General features: G+C 38.1%; 1 protein-coding gene across 9 annotated transcripts in view; it reads left to right on the forward strand.

Annotated features, from left to right (window-relative positions):
* ADCY7 (adenylate cyclase 7) overlaps positions 1–13090 on the forward strand; it is a 68269-nt gene that overhangs the window by 8989 nt on the left and 46190 nt on the right. The gene's annotated exons all lie outside the window — the stretch shown is intronic.

Genomic DNA, 13090 nt, shown 5'->3' on the forward strand with positions numbered 1-13090 from the left:
GAGTCTAAGTGGGGAACTACTCTGTCCCTCTTTTCAGTGTTGTGGTTGAATTTTGGTAAGTTCTGTTCTTGTATGCTAGTTAGTGGTGTTACCACCCTGATTCGTGCTTTCTCTGCAAGACATCAGCTAGCTGTATTTGTGTCCACCCCATATGGGAGGGTTTTAAGCACCTTGGGCTTCTGGATGCTGCCTCTCTGGGCTTGCTCACTGAGCCTGGACCTTGGGATCAACTGCCCTGGACCTTAAAATCACTGCTGACTCTCTGCATCTGTTTGAAGTAAACTTCTCTGGAGTCCACCTGCTAGGAACACTTAACTCTTAGAGGCATGAGATAGCTGACAGTCACAAAGATGCATAGCTAGTTGTGGGGGAATTTTTAAAGCACTTTTCCAAGTGATGCTGGAGGTTGCTGGTCAGTGCAAAACAAACTAAACTGCATGCTGTTCCCTGAATCTCCCCTCTTTGCAGTGTTCTTCTGGATTTAGTCGATGCTCTCCAGGGTTCCTATGTCCCTGTTCCAGTACTTGATGCCCCCAGTGCAGGCTTTTCTTTACTCCGTGAGAAGGATTCAAGCAGACTTCTATTCTCTTGCTGTTCCCTCTGCTGCTGAGTGACCCTCTGGTCAATCACAAACCCTTGGGTGGTCTGTTGCATGGTTACCACACAGTTTGAGTTCAGACCTGAAAAACTGGTTTTTATAGGCACTAAACACCTGTTCTGCTAGGGAACGGCCCAGGTAATTGTGGATGGTCTTTAACGATGTCTTGTTCAGCAGCGGAGGCTGAGCGCCACTCCTCCCTCTGTGCAATGCCATACAACCAGCCCTTCCTAACTGTGTTCCCCTTCTTGAGCAAAAAAAGTTACATTTAAAGAGCATTAATAATGTCCAGCTGAACTTCAGAATATGTATGTAGGTTCCTGTGATAGTTATGAGGAATTTGTGATTACAGAGCAGAGCTGCTTATCATAGCGTTGTTTCCTCACCCACTCCAGAAGTGTATGCAGTCAGGCTGTGTGTATATCTTGTAACACAAACATATATTCTTACATCGGGGGAGCAACTTGGTAATTATGGCCACTTTGGCTTTTAGAGAATAATCGGACAGGTGACAGGTCTGCATTCTAACCTAAGAGGATGACTGCACAAAGCGTTGTGAGGGAGCAAGCTAAAATGCCTTAGTCACTACATGTGTGTAATGTTATCCTCCATAAGGTAAAATGTGAGACAGGTTATTCTATTTTCCTTTACAGGAGACTATGAGTTTGTACGTTGGCAGTTACTATGGGAGATTTTACATGCTATTAATCCTCATGTTTTAATCAACCTACTAATAGTTTATTTGTGTAACTAGGTAGTTAGTTTTCTTTAACATGGTAGCCTTTAATAAAAAAAAATCTTTAAAATCTGGATAATTTGATAATTTGGACAGACAGTTTGTAGAACACAAACTGCATTTTATGCCTTTGGATTGGAAATAATACCTGTGTCAGAATGATCCCAAGATGTAGCTTTGTGTAGTTCTAAGCTTCTTGGGGTGTTTGCCTGTATTCCCATAGACCATTCATTATTATTAATTCTTTTCTATGTTGATATATAGCTAACAAGATGGAAAGGTAGGCAACCATTATTTTTACTCACCTGCCCTTTCTCTGTTTAAAAAAAAGCCTTTTTTTTTTTTTTTACAAGTTGATAACCTGGGAGGGAGCACCCTCCTTGCAATATTACCAAACATAGCTTTTGGTTATGAATTGCTAAAAAAAAAAAAAAAAAGAAAAAAAAGGCATTTCAAAACTGTAAGGCTCATCTTTCACTTGCCTTATGAATGTTGATCTATTTTTGGCCTAAGTTGAGTTTTTCACTGCAGTCAAGTGCTGAAAGCTTTGTTTAAAACACAATTTTGTGTTTGTCCGCTAAAAATGTCTGCTGTCAATATACTGATAAAGCTCTAACCTTGTGAGCCAGCGGGCTAAATCATTCTTCTAACTTCCTTCCTGTCTTAATGGAGAACTCAGCAAACTTTTAAGCCCTTTCCTTGGGCCTATGACTTACAGTTTTACATATATTTCCCTATAGTGAAATATTCATTTTAGATTTCAAGCACACTAAATGAAGGAATATATGGCTAAGATTATATGCTATGCTTCTGGAATATGCCATATGGTTTTGTATTGATGCAGTTACCTTAGTTTTGTACTTTATCTTGTTTGTGCAAGAGACTTAATTTCTGAACAAGAATTATTGGTACAGCTGTCCCAAAGTAGGAGTACTGACACAAGTGTCTGCTTTTATTGATAAGCTTCCTGGCTTTTCTTTTGTTTGACTTCTGCCAGAATGAGAATATACCTTTTCTTATTTGCGATTTCTTGACCTGGATTTACCGTGCCGTCTGAGTTCCTTGATGCATCATTCACTGAATCGTCCCTATTCCTTAGACTGAACTCCTCTTGATCTCTTCTGTAGGGTCATAAAAGAAGGGCATACTGGGAAAGTCGCTGAAGTGATTGGAGGAGGAGCGGTCATCAGGCCAAGTGCTGCTCCCTGTCTGTAAGCTGGGAGGATCAGACCTCTGGTCTGGCCTGTATCGGCTCTGGGGAGATCGTGCACCACTGTGATCAGAGTTCCTCAGGAGTGGAGAGGGCCCCACCCCAGTGTTGCAATCTGCCTTCACAGTATAAACTGCAGGAAGAAACATTAGAATTACACACATACATAGTGGTACTTAATTCAGCGTTTTTTTCTCACAGTTACGACTTTTATCGCTTTTTGTTTAAAAGATAGGTTTCTAAACACATATTTATGCTAGCTTCCAGGCTTCATCTCAGCCAAGGGAGGAAAATTTAGGGGAAACTTATAATCAAACAACACTTAAAAAATTTGATGTATAGTTATATTTGCTGTCATGAATATAATTTTATGTAAATCTTAGTATTTGTTTATTGCAGGTGACTTGAATCCTTGCTTTATGTTCACAATACAGATTTATTTCCAGCTGTGACATCGATAAAACAGACATGTAGTATTCATAGTACATGTAAAATATCTCTTGTACTTGGGGTGCTTGATTTGCAGCTTTGATTTTACTTTATTTTACTTCTTTTGTGCATCATCCTCTCTAAGAATTCAGGATTTCATAAATCAGTGTTTTGGGCGGAGAGTTCAGTGAATGTTAGTTTCTTTGTTCATTGTTCCTAGCTACTGTCTAAACATAAAAAATTTTTCTTAATGCTTTCTTAATTTGTGCTTGATATCTGCTACTGACAGGGTACAATTTGTTTCCTGAAGGGACACTTTTTCTTTTACCCCACTGATTTTTTTGGAACATCCCTTGAACTGTTAGTACCTTTCTTGCAAATCTGTTATGTCTCACGCACACCCCTTTGTTTTAAACTCCATCAAAAGCTGAGAGTCTGTGTGAAAGCTAGTCTTTTTCTATGCTTGTCACTGAACATATTCAAGCAGTTGTGTCTTTTTGTAAAAACACTGTGGAGCAACTATAATGTTTTGAAACTTAAGTTTTGACTGTTTGCTTTTATTTTCTCATCTGTTTTTCATGCTTGTATATGCTTATATGTATACTTAAAAAAGAGACAGTGATTAAATTATTGGTATAGTCCAACCTATATGTGCCTGAATACATATATCATCAAACAGTAACTGCTTACAGTCATTTTAAGGAGTTGAGTAGAATTTTTTAACAAAAATACATACCAGACATTTTCACTTACGTTTTGTCCTTTCCCTTCCTCATTTCTGACTTCTTGTAGTGTCTGTATGCCTAGGCTTAACATGGTGATAAAGTAGTAAAAGTCTGGGTGTAAACCAGTGTTTTATGATTTAAATAAATGTTACAGCATTTTTATCTCTGTGTGTAATATGTAGAGTAGCTAAGAATGTAGATGTGCCTGCTTTATGCATGGTTTAGGTCACTGAAGGGTTGCATATGGCTTATGTTTTTCCTTACCCTGAAACATTTGGCTCTTAGCTCCTGGATGTAGTGGGCTGACTTAGTGATAGATATAAATACCGGATTTGTCATAGTGTACATTATATTGTATGTTAGTGGCTTCTGCTTCATTTGTTAAATCTTTAACTTTTAGATACTTTCTTTTTCAAGCATCATGGTATTTCATAGTGAAACTTTGTGAAAGTCAGTTAAATGACTTAATTTAAAACCAACAGAAATGTCTGAGAGAAGTGTTAGTGGGTTTTTTGGATTTGCAAATATTTGGGGAGTATGTTACTTCAGAAACACTATATACCTGTAAATGTGGCTTTTTTTTTCTCATTGGGAACTTGTATATCTTTCTAGACTGGTAATCAAATGCAAAAACACTTGTTTTTTTGACTTGCCTCAGAAAGGTGTGTAAGATATATGACATGTACTATGAACTGCAAAATGGTCATAAAATGATTGATACTTTTTAAGTTTGTGTGCTTAACTCCCTTTTGACTAAAAGAGCTAAGCTTTTTAAATAGTTCTTTTTATCTTGAAACTCCTTTGATTAATGCTGCCCCCTTCCCTGCACTTGAATACAGATACTTTTGGTGTACATCTTGCTATGCAACGGTTGTAAGTTGGAAGAACGCTTTTTTTTTTCTGCCACATGAAATTACTGCTTTTTTAGGCAACAGCCGTCAAGTGTGATTTAGTGGTGGAAGCATAAACCTAGCAGTCAAAAGCTGTGAATAGTGTTTGTAGGGTGATTCTAGCAAGTCAGACCTTTTTTTTTTTCTGTTTTTTTTTTTTTTTTTTCTTTCTACAAAATTGATAGAAATAAGAGTACATGCGGTTTTATTTACTCATCGTGGAGGCCCCCAGACAAAAGTGGAGAGCGTTCTGGACACTAACAGTAATTTGGCTGCTGGCAGTTGCCCAAAGTACTGGCAGTATGTTCTTGCTCTTACTGAAGAATAAAGTAGCAGTTCTCTGTCTGTCTGTCTCTCTCTCTCACACACACTCTTTTAATAAACGTAAGTGGGCTTGGATCCTGCTCGGCAGCCTGTTGTGAAAGTCATCACTTCTAATAGCACAGTGCCCCAGGGACCACCACAGGGCATTGACTGGGTCGGTACTGACTCAGAGCCTAAATTGTTGACACTGCTCATCTAGAAAAATGATGCAATTATGATTCTTCTCCCTAGTCAAGGAAAGCATCTTGGATGTCCTCATTCACAGCTCCAGTTTTCAGAGATGGGGTGAGCCAGTCTGACTGGGGTGAGCCTTTCCTGCTTGCATATATTTATCGGTCTCTTTTCTTTAAATTCTTAAATATTTCCCAGAGAATATGGACTGGTTGTAACTAAACTGTTAATAGGTTTTGTGAGGTGTTAAATTAGAGAATTACAGACCACCCTGACTACTTGTTTAGCAAAGGCATTGAGAGATCTGTTTCCCCCTGAGAAGTTGATCTTTTCTGTTGCTGGCTCTTGCCTGGCATCTTTCTGGGCTGTTCCTTGTCTCAGGGCACTTGTGGGAGTACAGTTCCTTCCCCTGATGGCTGCAGCAGCATTTTCAGGTTAAGGAGGACCTTCTTGCTGTCACCTCCTTGTTCTGCCTCTGTTCCACAGCTGGCCACTCTCAGCTGTGCTGGCTGTGCTGCCACAAAGCTACGCTGGCCACAATCACTGACCCTGTCTGCCTCTTAGGCAAAAAGGAACGAAAGCTGGGAGACACAAATGGTTATTTTTGAGCTTATCTGACTGCATGTGGGCCTAGAAATAGCAACATGCACATAACGGAAGAATGGTATGGTGTGGTGACAAGATAGGAGTGAGTGGTGGGGAGGAAGAGGGGAAGTGGAGGAGAAACTCAGGCAAATATTGCTGGAGATGCCCCTGTTGCAGAGCTGTAGCCAATACCTGCGGGTTTCACTCTTTAAAACGAGCAGCAAAAGTTTCCTCTCTAGATTTCTGTTCATTAAACTAATTTAAACTCTGTGTACAGGGAGGGTGGTGATTTATGAATACAGATGCACTTGCTGTAGTAGATATTTGTATTTGAATACATCCCTGGTAGTGATACTTCTCACTTCACATGTAGGCCCTTCCCCTGCTATATTAGGGTTTGTTTGCTTAAGCAGTGAGTTGTACTTTAGAAATAAGGAAGTGATGGTAATGATGCATGTGTCAGCTTGAACCATATGTAAAAAAGTAGTGGTCATGTTACAACTGTATGAAGAGAATGAAAGGAATTTCATGATTTCATCCACTGTTCTGTCTTGCCATTGCTCAGAGATACTGATTTCATTTGCTACTGAAAAAACTGATGTTAAATGAAAGATTACCCTCCCTTCTGTAACTGAATTTACAGCACTGATATGCTGTGTTGTTTTTGTAACTGCTGTGTCTGTCAGTGGGAGTTGAAGGACTGACATTCTGCTGTCCTTAACATCATGCATTCTTATTTAATTATATATTTATTTTCTTAATATAATAATATTAGACAATAACTTAATTATTATTTTATGTGATATTTAAAGCCCAGCATTGTGGTTCCTGCCACAGCTGAGCAAACGTTCTCCTCCAGGGTTTATATCAATTTCTGGAAGTATGAGATTAAAGTCGGGCAAAAGATTTCAGTGCCAATGAAGATGTTTACTGTAATGCATTGTTATAGTCCAAAAATATTTGTGTCTTATGAACTTGGGACTACTGTATTCCTAAAATGTCTTGCGAATATTCATTTATTTTGCTGGCAGCTTTTGTGGGTGGATAATGGTATTAGGTCAGTTCCTTTGGGAGAGAAAAAAGGGTTACCACACATTCAGAGCCAGCCAGCCAGCAGGAAATCTGTGGGAGAGCCAAAAGCTAGAAAATGGTTCTTGAGTTCTTTACTTTAACCATAGTGGTCGTCCTTCTCACACAGAGGCTAAGGGCTTCAGAAGGTTTTGAGAATTTGTATGTGTACCGGATGGAAAGACGGGATTACAGTCGAGAAAAATAACTCTGGAATTTATAATGCTTTACCCACAGGATGTGGTTATTGAAATAACGTTCTTGGGTTTTTGGCAATATTTGGATCTCAGGCCTGCTCTTAAACTGTGCTGAACAACTTCAGTGAAAGTTAAAAGTAATCAGAATTTTGAAATGTGGGGAAATGGCTGTGACAATAGTTAAATGGGTGGGTTTTGCTTCTACAGTAGCTCCCTGATCTACCAGGTAAGATTTGGCCAGTGAACTATCAAGCCTGGGTTCTCTTCCCAGATCTGCTCCCAAGGTGCTTCGTAGCATGGGTTTTGGTTGAGCACTTTCCTTATGTGTAACTGCTTGCTTTCTCCTTGTGTTTCTGTGTAGAACGTGAATCTTTGAATCGTGGGTTATCTTTTAGGAAACTACCAGCAGATCAGATCTTGGGGCTATGGCCTGAGATAAACTCAGGTATTTTATGGATGTTGTATAGTTTAATTACATTTTCATTAAAGGATATTGCTTTTTCTCAGTTTTGAATGGTTAATTCCTAGATTGTAATTTCTGAATTTCTGTCACTTTTAATTTTTTATCTCATAATGCCATTTGATCTGTTTATAGGTGAATAGTTGAAGTCCACTGTTGCATTATTAGTTTGGCACATTTTCTCTCTCCTTTGGTTGATCCTATAGGGTTTCAACTCTATAGTGCTCTTCACTCAGGCTACTTTTGGTGTAAAACCCTACTGCTATCAACCCTGTCAAAGTGCACGTGTAAACTAGATAGTAGTGTGAATGTGCTAAGAGAAAGAGAGTTTTGCCAAACAGCTTCCACTGAAGCTGGAGAGCTGCAGTGGCAAGAGGGGAAACCATGTATTCTTTGAAACAGCCTTGTAGTAACGATGTTTCTGTTGTTGCATTTGCTTATTTTAAAAAGTTGCAATTTTAGATGTGAAACAGTTTAAATATGAACAACTGTTTCCTAAGTTCTTAATTAACTACTTGTACCAGGTAGAAACCCCCTAATTACTGAAACTGGAAACTACTCCAGCAGTGCTACATAACCTTTAGACCTGTAAGAGCAAGAAAGATTGTACCAGAAACTGTTGGGAGACCTTCTTAGCAGTACATGTGTGTGTTCTTATTTCAAACTTCCCGCATTCAGGAAGTAGTTCCTGCGTTAATTAAATATTACTCCAAACAGACCAGAAACCAGTCTTTGTGTAGAAATCCAGTTTTCTAGGTGTATCCTGAGGAGGATCTCATTTCATGTGGGTTTATAAGACAGTGGTAGCCAAGTTCATATGCAACAAGAGGTAAAATGAAGAAGGGAACTGAAGGCTGTTCAGTAAGTTGTAACATGTACAGTCAGCACGCTCCTTCATGTTGTAGTTTAGGAATTTAAAAATCCCTTTTGTGGGAGAAATCGATACACTCTCAACTCTTTGTGTGGTTTTAAATGCAATTTTGAAGGTAGTATGGGAGAGGAAGTAGTGCCGGTTTTATCTAATATTGCTTGCTTTGTTCTGACTTTCTTTTTTGTTCATGAGCATTTAGATTGTTTCTACAATAAACTGTCTTGGACATTTCTGAATAAAGTAAACTTTAAGCTAAGCATCGGTTCAATTTATGTTTCCTTATACTATTATTTAGGATAACATGCAAGTGATTTTTAAAAGATCTGTAAGTGTTAGCCAGGCAGTAAGTAAAGTAGAAAAAAGCATCTTATTATTTGTAATAGTTTTAGTTTGATTTATAAATGATTGTTTATTAAAAAAAAAGGTAATATGAAATATATTTTAAGTATTTCTGAAAATTATTGAGAGTTCTTAAATATAGACTATATGTAGCTGAGGGGGAAATAACTTCAACAGTGTTATAAAACATTGTCTGAAGGATCTGCCTGTTAATATATAGTTGAAGTACAGCATGATATTTTAATAATACAAATCACATTTTTGTTTTAAAATACTTTTTTCCAGTTAAAATTATTGTAATGAAATGTGATTTTTACAGATATGATGTAAAATACTTCCAAGCCTGTACTGGATACATGTTATGTCATTATGTTTTGCCCAAAAAGACTTCAAATGAATGTCAGTATTTCAGTTTAGAGTATTTATTAGTGAAGTTGTTAAAAAATGTTACAAGAGTTTTTCTGTAAAATATTTCACTTCTCAGTGTAAATTTGATTAATTTGAACTAAATTAAGATATTTCTACAACTGTGGATATTCAGGATGAGCATTCAAGTTAGGGCTCTAGCAGTATTAGTGTTACTGTTATGCCTGCTGGCAGGGTAAACTCTTGAGACTTATGGCAACTTTATACTTTTAAGTTAATAAATAAACTAAGTAGATAACCAGAAACCCTTGGTGCACTGCAGTGTTTCTTTTCAGAGGTTTGTGAAGGTTTCCACTGAATCAGTTGGAAAGTCTGAGTAAAGATAATGTGAATGAACACTTTTGAAAACAGTAGTCAAAGATGTTATTAATCATTTCTACATATGTTTAAAAAATGAAGCTACTGGTCAGAATACAAAGTATATCTCATATCTGCATCAAAATAAAAAACTGAAGGGAGCTGCTCGTTTGAAAAAGGGAGTCAAACAAAACCAATGTTTTGTTAATTTCTGTATAATTTCTGTAACCACAGTGAAATCTGGATTTCCACAGTTTATTTAATATGGTGGTGAATGATCAGTGAACAGATGTCTTGAATAAAACTGGGAAGAATCAAACACTTGTGCAAGTCTTTGCTCTAAACAAGTGTTACATTTAGTGAAGTATAATAAATATGGGATTTCATAATAAAAAAATAATCCATCCTTCTGTTCTGGAGTTTCTGTTATGTGAAATCTGTTGTTTATTGAAGCTAATGAAGTCTCCCTAAAATTAATCAAGAACTATCGTCATGTCCTCCTCTCTGTGCTCTGATACTCCAAACCTAAAACAAATGAAAAGTCTTGAAAGTAGTAATAGACAGGTGTATTACTAAGGAGCAAAAGGAAGACCATTTTTACCCTTTTTTTAATTCTGTAGGTTGGTTTTTTTTTTCATCTCTGATCAGTTTTAGCTTGATAAAGTTTAGATACTTTTTAAAAAAAACAGAGTAAAGCATATCTGCTGCAGGTGCCACATTGATCCACCAGCTCAATACTACGCAAATAACAATTTGGTAGGTGCGAAAAGCAACTGCAGTTATAGCAGCAAGGTGCAGTGCTCATAATGTAACTGGTTAAATGTTCTTCAGTCAAAATGAAAATGGTCTGCAAGCTGTTGCTAGGGAAATAGGCACCTGTGGTTAGTGTTGAATGCAGAGAGGTTTGTCTGTCTTGCAGATCAAAAAATGGCTCAAAGCACTTAGTCTGCGTATCACTTTACTTCCGGAAACTTGCTGCTTATCAGCAGACTGGTCGCTCTGCCTCTGAGGAGCTTCAGTTACAAACAGAAAGAGAATCTTTTTTTGTCCCCCCCACCCCCTAAATTTTGATCTAAAGTATTTCTCTTGTTATCTTTGTTTATAATGTCTGTGTATGGTAGGTAGTATACTGTCCTCAGGACCTGATCCTGAGAACACTTCTGGGGGAGAGCAGCAGCTTGATCCCTCTGCAACTAAAGTGAATCTTGCATATAACTGTTTATCAGGGGCTCTGGTGAAAGTTATGTTTTTAGGCACATCTTTAAAAAATAATTTAAAAAAAACAACAGTGAAACTCTGTGAATTTGGCATAGTCCTTAAATTAATTCTCTAAAAGCTAACTAGGTACATTGCAAGTATGAATTGCTACGATTAAGCACCTTCATAAACATTGAAAAAACCAATTCTAGTTCCTTTAGCTCCTCTTCTAAAATCTCTGAAGAGTGTTGTTTCTGGGATGATTTTTGAAAAATGTCATAATATATTTTTCTAAAAGGCATTATGATATTTCTGGGACACCCTAACCAGCTGGGTATCCTCCTCATTTTCCCAAATGAATACCAGTAAACTGCTGCCTAGTATTGCTCTCCTGATTGCACTGGTCCATTTCAAAGGCACATGAGGCATCTCTCTGCTGATTACCAGGGACTCATCCTTAAGACTGGATACATAATAAGGTGAAAGTAAAGAAGCGGCTTATTTGGGCATTCCAGATTGAACATGTAACAGAGGTTAAACAAAGTCTTACTTTTACCTGCTTTTACACAGCCACAGACACAGCAGATTTGTATCTGCCTTTTCAGATGAACTCTTGAGATGCCATCTTGCTTTTTCCTCTCATCTATCTCCAAGGCTGCCAGAAGACTTTGTCAGGATCCTGTCCTTTTTCTTAAGAATCATCTCCAATTTCCACCTAACTTCTATAAATACTGCTGCCAGTTGGGCTTAGCTAGGTGGAGCTAACTCCTGGCCAAGAAGTAATGGGATTTGGTCACAACTGTCCCAGGGCTTAGGTATGAACTGAACATTTAAACCACTTTAACAGAATGGAGTGCCTATTTTGAGTGGTGATTAAAGTAGTTCGTATATCCTAGCAAAAAAATAACAGAAAATTACTATAGGTTTATTTGAATTCTTTTTGCAATGAAATACTTTGCATCCACTCTGATTTTGTGCCAGATTATTTGGTGGTTTCACTTGCCTTTTGATTTCCAATGTGGGTCTTGAGTAATGGAGCTCTGGGGTGAACAATGAAGTAGATGCTGATATGTTCCCTTCCCAGAACAGCTATTTAACTTGTATCAGGTTTCCCACTGACATCTTAATTCTGATTTCCTTCTCTGGGCCTCTTTTCTTCTGGGTCATCGTTTCAACACTGCTGTATAACCATTTATTCCCCTTCTTGGTTCCTATCCCTGGTGAGTGTGTTCTGGATTCCAACAATGAATAGTGAGCAACCATGCCTCCTGCCAGTGCCTGGTACATCACTAAGCTATTGACTTCTTTGGCATTTTGTCACATCTGAACAGTTGTTCCCATAATGCAGGTGAAAATGATAAAGTAGGAAGAGGGGAAGACAAAGCCAAGAGCTGTTATGTATGATATGGATTCCCCTACTGTAGAGCTGGTGCACTAAGTTCAAGGATGATAACGTGACTGTGTCTTCTGACCATCTGCCTACCTGGAGATACCATCTTCTATTCATGACATCCTAGGAATGTGCCTTTCTGCCCTTCTTGTGCTCCAAGACGAGAAAACCTAGTGGGCAGAATCTCTTCATTTCCACACTAGCAGTAGATAAGTCTTCATCCAGAGCTGCAAGGTGCAGGGAGGGAATGTTTGGGTTTTTTTCAGCTGGTTTTCCTGCCATGTTGTCGTATTCGTTGATCTGTGATCCAAAATCCCAAACAGTATTTTATGCTCTTTTGAGTTATGCATTGTTTTATTCAAGTTTTTCTTCTTTGTGTGTTGGGTTTTTTTAATTGCTGATATTTGATCTTGTGTGTAATAAAACTTACTGAAAAACTTAGGGCTTTCATTATCAAGAATGCTGTAAAAGTTAGTAAAACTTTCTTCTATTTCTAGCAGAGTATCCTTTGCTGTCACACAGGCCTTGCTTGAAAAGCACTGGGATCAGTTAGCATAAAAATGATACCTCTCATCAGTCTTCAGCCACCTCCTCAGACGCTTCCATCTATCATTAAGTATTTCAAACAAGTTACATTCATGCTGCAGCTTGCCACAGTGTAGTTAAGTACTTTTTCTTCTACTGATTGCCTGGATAAAAGGTCCATAATATGTGGAGATGGAGGTTATAAGTAGTTTTTTCTTCCTTGAACTACAAGGGGAAGAAATAGAAGCATCGTTAATGCTTACAGTGGTCCTTTGCGTACAGATTTCCTGTCTCAGTGCAGGTTGGTGTGTGTGATACATCAAAAGATTTAGTGTCAAGGATCATACCTGAGTGGGCTGCACTCACTCTACTCTAGGAATTTCAAAATGATTGAACAAACCATAGTGGAGTGGAGAAATACTATTTTTGCTGATGAATCCTGTGGCCTGTAATGGTAAGCAAACAACAAGCATGTGTTTTCTTTATCAGTAATCTCAGTAAGATTTAGGACCATAAAACCCCAGAGTAATCTGTTATGCACAGTTCAGCATTACAGTCCAGGTAAAAAGTGCTTTCTCAATGGCTGCGCACAGCCCTGGGGATTGGTTAGATACCAATCAGTGATAACCTTCACTAGGGTAGCGGCTGCATA

Source organism: Buteo buteo, chromosome 11, assembly GCF_964188355.1.
Source record: "Buteo buteo chromosome 11, bButBut1.hap1.1, whole genome shotgun sequence".
NCBI classification, from domain to species: Eukaryota; Metazoa; Chordata; class Aves; order Accipitriformes; family Accipitridae; genus Buteo; species Buteo buteo.